Source organism: Pantherophis guttatus, chromosome 2 (assembly GCF_059756535.1).
Source record: "Pantherophis guttatus breed Tessera chromosome 2, ASM5975653v1, whole genome shotgun sequence".
Taxonomy (NCBI): domain Eukaryota; kingdom Metazoa; phylum Chordata; class Lepidosauria; order Squamata; family Colubridae; genus Pantherophis; species Pantherophis guttatus.
This window is the reverse complement of record NC_142064.1, coordinates 18,970,644-18,977,346: the sequence shown is the minus strand read 5'-3', so window position 1 is coordinate 18,977,346 and position 6,703 is coordinate 18,970,644.

Genomic DNA, 6,703 nt, shown 5'->3' with positions numbered 1-6,703 from the left:
GGTCCTTTATAAACTCCCCTGAGATGGCAAACATGTTTCTCTGGAAATTGACTGCCCTAGACTTAAGCAGGATTTATGTCTCAACAAAGTGGTGAATTTTAGATCATTACATTGGCCTGGGTGTGGAGTTGTCCTGTTGAATGTTGTGAAAATCTCAATCTTGGGGTGTTGTTAATGACTTAGAAATCAGTGTTTTCACAGAGTATTTCATGTGATGCATGGAGTATCATCCAGATAAAGAATACAGATTACAAAGAATCTGTACATTCTGTACATTACAAAGAATCTGTACATTACAAAGAATCTGTTACATTCCTAGGATCATGTGATCACCATTTGTAACCTTCTCAGCCAACTTCCAATAAGCAAAGTCAATAGATTCACTCAATGATTGGAAGATTTGCATTTTTTCTACAACCTCTTCGGCCGAAAAGGTTGTAGAAAAAAAAATGCCTTTAAAAGCCTCTGGCGATCCCAGCTGCGTTGCCTGATCATCAAGAGGCTTTTAAAAGCATTTTTTTTCTGCAACCTCTTAAGGTTGTAGAAAAAAATGCTTTTAAAAGTAAAAAAAAAAAAAGTTGGCCACGCCCACCCAGTCACATTACCCCCCACACACACCAAGCCACGCCCACAGAACCGGTAGTAACAAATTTTAGATTTCACCCCTGATTTACAACCAAAATTTCCATTGCTAAGCAAGACAAATGTTAAATGAGTTTGCCATCTTTTATGATGTTTCTTGCTGTAGTTGTTAAGCGAATCTTTCAATCACTGAGTGAATCTATTGACTTTGCTTATTGGAAGTTGGCTGAGAAGGTTACAAACGGTGAACACATGATCCTAGGAATGTAACTGTCATAAATGTCATGCTAATTGTCAAGCCCCCTAATTTTGTTCACAAATCGGTGACAAGTCACTTTTTTCAATGCTGTTGTAACTTCAAATAGTCTCTTAACAAATGGTTGTAAGTTGAGGACTACTTGATTAAATATGTTGTGTGAATTTAGCTAGTGTCAGCAAACCAGTAATTGAATATGACATGAACATTCCTGCACTAATGAATCAATTCTCATACATGTAGCCCCAGGTCAAATAAAAGCTGGAATTCTACAGCAGTATGGTTTCATATCTCATGATATGTGACTCCTGTATTGTGACCAAAAATCTTGGTTTCTGTTTGAGAAAGAGGTTAACCATTATGGGAAGACCGTTTAACAGTTGTCTGCTCACACAACCTGCATCTGGTGATATGATTGAAAAACAGAAGTATGATTGGCATAGAAAGTTTGCTAGAACGGATTCTTGTTCTTTTTAATCTTTTGATGCTTCTCTTCCTCTTTTCTTAAGGGAGCTAAAACAGATAACCTTTTAATAGTAATCTGAAATTCAAATAGAGTCAAATCCATTCCTCGCACATCGCAATATTTGTGAAAGATTTTTTAACAAACCAGCTTTTAAAACGCCCCCATTATTGGTCTGGAATCTAAGTGTGTGTATTTGAGTGCTCATAGGGAAACAATATTAACAGAATGAAAAGGTCAGAAAATTATAAGAAATACCTTTTTCAAAACTAAATATGCCCTGGCAAATCAGATTCCCAGCTGACATCATGCCCGTAGTTTTAAAACTGGCAACATGGGGCCTCTGGAGAAATTGAACTCTATGTGAGTAAATGTCCTTTAAAAAAAAACCTAATGGTGTACATATCTCTATGGATCAGGATATAGATTAACACTCTGACTCTTCAACTAGACTCATTACAGATAGTAAAAGTAGATTCTGTACCTTTCACAACACAAGTAATTTGACCACAAAGTAAGTTACCAGATTCAGACAATACGCTTAACTAGGTCAGTGAAAGATCTAGCATGCTAAACTTGTTTATTCTGAATATAAGTTTTGGAATATTCCTGGGTTCAATATGCTTTGTGAATGCAGTCCAATTAGTTTATGGTTCAATGTATTATGCAAATTCACAATGTTGATTAATTCATAACCAGATTAACTGTATTTTGCAAACACCTTCAATATGTCACAAAGGAAAATTGGATTAAAAAAAAAAACCCTGATAGCCTTTAACATGACTTTGTGGAAATTTTGTTTGGTTTTTGCCGTTCAATAATCTTCATTTTCTTCCTCATCTGGCTCTGCTTCTTTTGACCTACATCTCCAATGAATCAAATCACAGAAATTCCAGCAGAGGCATCTGCTAAGAATATAAGAGGAATCTGTCTGGATGGTACCAATCTAACTAAAACAGGTGATCACCAGGCCATCCTATTCAGAGGACAATCCTTGGCATCTAAACTAATTCCCATCATCCTCTCTTCACATAATTCTCTTCTGCATAGCAACATAGGTCCATATGGCCACAGAATCAGCAGTGGGTCCGTTAAGACTTTGAGACACTTTCTGGGATAGAAAGTGGAGAACAGAATCCCATGAATATAAGGCCCTGAAAACTTTATTAAAGTTGCAGGTTAGTCTTCTATTGGAGCTCTTTTATATAGTTCATTTAAGTAGCTGTCCATGGTCCTGAACAGTTGCTAGGTGTACCATGACTAGCTAGTATAAACTGATCTACTGGTACCTTCATTAGTAGATTATACTACCATGTTTTCCCGAAAATAAGACCCTGTCTTATATTTTTTTGAACCCTGAAATAAGCGCTTGGCCTTATTGCCATTTGCTCAAAAGCCCGATTGGGCTTATTATCAGGGGATGTCTTATTTTGGGGGAAACAGGGTAATATACTTCGGTTTTCTTCAATCATACTTTGTTTTTTTTTCAGTATGATTGCCTTTTCCAATCTATGTCAATTAATTTCATGCATCTGCTTAACTGTCCTTATGTGTTTTGATGTCATTTGGTCCTATTCAGTATATCTATTACTTGTGGCTACCAGACTTCAAAGACATAGGGCAGTTAGTATATTGCTTGACAATCATGGCTAGCCAAATGCCATGATAAGGAAGCCAGAAACTATTGTTATCTCATTGTTCCTGCCAACTAAAGATAAACTCTCCTGTCCCATTAACATCAACATCTGTTGAACTTTAAACCTGGGAATGTACACTTGAAGTTTATCTCTTCCAGTTCAAGATCAGTTCAGAACTACAAAATAGAATGATTACAGCCAGGAAATAAAGGAATAGAAAAGAAACACTGTAGTTAATGCTATTTCTTAGTAACCACCATAAAAAAATGTCATAAATTCAGGTTGGTCCCATGATGACCTGCTTTACGACCGTCATGATTTACAACTTTTGGGCAAGCTTCACTATGTTCATAAGTCGAGGACTACGTGTATGTATGAAAGCCATACTTCTATTTACTTACAAAACAGAGAACTTTTCCCTACTTTGTGGAATAAATTTTATTTACATACTAGACTTACGAGGCAATCCAACTCAATGTGACTTTAATGCTCGGCTAGTAATTATGTGCTGCAAAATGCACCACTTCTAAAACTCATTCGAGATCATCTTAAATGTATTCAGGGCCAGGAGATATCCTGCAGTGGGTATGAATTCATAGGTCAATATTGTAGATATTCTAAAAGCAGAGTGAGCAGAGCTTTTCCTTTGTTTCTTTCCTTAGTTATTGATGGTGTCATAAAATCAGGTTCTTCCATCACACGAAAATTATTTTTGTATTAGCATGATTTATGCTAAATCTATGATGATGATTATGCATAAAAAACAAGCCAGGAAAGAGAGTTTGTTTATCTGTAATATAAAACAGATGTTATATCTGTAAGTAGTAAGTACCATATTTTTCGGAATATAAGATGCACCGGAATATAAGATGCACCTACCTTTTTTTGGTGAGGAAAAGAAGAAAAAGAAATCTCCCTCTGCCTCTGAGCAATTTTGCCTCATTGCAGCAAACAGCAAACAGCCTGCTTTACTTTCATTTTCGTTTTCAGCAAAGCTTGATTAGCACAAGGAAAAAAAAATCTGCTCCAGCGATTTATCTCTTTGCAGCAAGCAGCAGAGCCCTGCGCAAAACAGCTGAGAGCAAATCAGCTGAGAGTCGGGAGGCTGATCCAATCAACTTGCGCTAATTAGGCTGTGCTGAAGCTGAAAGGAGCTGTTTTTTCTTGTTGTTTGCTTGCAAGGAGGTAACTGCTGTGAGGCAGAGGCCAAAGGGTGGGGGCCAGTGAGTGGGCAGGGCTACATTCGGTGTATAAGACGCATCTAAATTTTCACCCCCTTTTAGGGGGGAAAAAGGTACATTTTATACTCCAAAAAACACAGTAGTTTATCTGTAAGTAAATGTTCATGTACAAAGGCCCTCTACATACAGAATGGCCAAAGGAAATTCAGACTTTGTTGGACATTGATGTAGTAGCTTTGTAGAAAACTAGGTCAATGGCATTACTGAATCATAGAATTATAGGGCTGGAAGGGATCTTGGAGGCCTTCTAGCCCAACCCTCTGCTTAAGGCAGGAGCCTTATACCATCCCAGTCAAATGGTTCTCTGGTCTATTTTATTTTAGTCTTTTATTATATATTGTTTAGCAAGCAAACCTCGTAGACCGCATAGACAACAAGGAACGAAGAAATTAGAAATAAAACTTATCTTGAAGTTTTATTTCTTTCTCAATGTCTATATTTCAACTTTTCTAACATATATGCCCAATATATATGCCCAACATATCTCAAAAAGGACTTAAGAATCTCAGAATAAGGGCTTCACCATTTTTTAAAAAGTAGGGATGACGTCAATTTTAAAAAATGTTTTAACACAGATCCTGGAAGAACCTTTTTCTGCTAAATCTTCTTTCCTCTCTTCTAAACCCTGTGATAGGGAAAATTGTAGGCAGAAATAAGTTTAAGAAAGGCATCAGAAGGTCTCCCTAGTGTCTTTCATGGTTTATTACTTTCCCTATCCAACTTGCAGTCGATTTCTGTACACAATTGTTACCATACATATTGCATACCATGGATGTTGCATATTATGTTCGGTATATTATATGTTGCAAACAGCTGCCCTGTTTTTATTTTAGTGCATCGAAGTAACCACAGAAATATTCATCCAGATAGTGAGATGAAAGTAACAGATTGAATGTCTGAATTGCAAATGAGAATTCTCTGACAGTATCATTTCTTTGCCCCCAGGGGCATACTTGGTACACAATTATTCTCTGCCAGGCTACATGGAGAAGTGGTCAAAACTTTTATCCATGGGACTTAATTAAAGTTGGAGGCAAACCTCTGGAGATGTCATTAAAATTTGGAGTTTTCAGGGACAGAGTTACATGCCAAAGAATATCAAAGGACGCTATAGGTTTTCTAGATGAAGAGAAGGAGCCCAGCCGAGAGAAATTTGGGGTGTCTAGGTTAAGCCTACTTTTGAATTACTGTGCAAATGAAACTATATGCTGCTTGGTGATTATGGGATATACACATGTGCACGCATGCACACACATACACAAATGCAGTGCTAATTGTGTACAGAACTGCAACGAAATGGATTCAGTGCAAAGAAGAAAGAAGTTCAGAAAGGCTGAATATTGCACTATCGGGACATAGAGGCAATGTTGTTGCAGTAGTTGCAAGATCCATTATGGTCATAACTCGAGAACGATCCATAATGTGCGAATATACTGCAAGACATTGTTCTAATAATGTATTTGTAGTAGACAGTCCCTTGATTGTTCTGGGGTTTTTGGTTGACTGGTGTGTTTTTTTTTAATGCTGTGTAAGCCACCCAGAGCAGAGGGGGTATTCAGCCGGTTCTGACCAGTTCTGGAGAACCAATGGAAATTTTGAGTAGTTCGGAGAACTGGCAAATACCACCTCTGAGTGGCCCCGCCCCCATCTATTCTCTGCCTCCCGAGTCCCAGCTGATCGAGTCCCAGCTGATTGGCTGGGTCTTCTTTTGTTGCCCTGCACACAGAGCTGGAAAGCAGGTTAGTGGGGTGGGGAGGGAATAGAGATTTTACAATATCCTTCCCTTGCCACGCCCACCAAGCCACACCACACCACACCCACCAAGCCACACCCACAGATCCATAGTAAAAAATTTTGAATCCCACCACTGAACCAGCATCATGCTGTTTGAATTGGGTGACCTTATCTTGAACTTGTTAGTCATCGTCATCTTGTGTATTCTTATTCTATTTTTGAACCATTTATTTGCTCCATATTCCATTCTAACTGTTGCTTCCTCATCATCATATAAAAAGACTCAATAGGCAGATGAGGTTGCCTGGTAACCCCATTTTTAAAGGCTTTCCGCAATTTTCAAGTACCATATTTTTTGGAGTATAAGATGCTTCGGACTATAAGACGCACCTATCTTTTTTGGTGAGGAAAACAAGAAAAAAAAAATCTGCCTCTGCCTCTCATCAATTTTGCCTCATTGCAGCAAACAGCAAATAGCCTGCTTTACTTTCATTTTCGTTTTCAGCATAACTTGATTAGCACAAGGGAAAAAAACCCTGCTCCCAGCAATTTGCCTCCTTGCAGCAAGCAGCAGAGGTCCTCGCAGCAATAGGCATGGCAATCTCTGCAGCCTGAAACAGCTGAGAGTCAGGAGGTTGATCCAAGGGACAATCAACTTGTGCTAATTAGGGTATGCTGAAGCTGGAATGCAGCAAGCAACAAGCAGCTGTTTCTTCTTGCTGCAAGGAGGTAAATTGCTGGGAGGCAGAGGCCAAAGGGTGGGGGCCAGTGGGTGGGCAGGGCTACATTT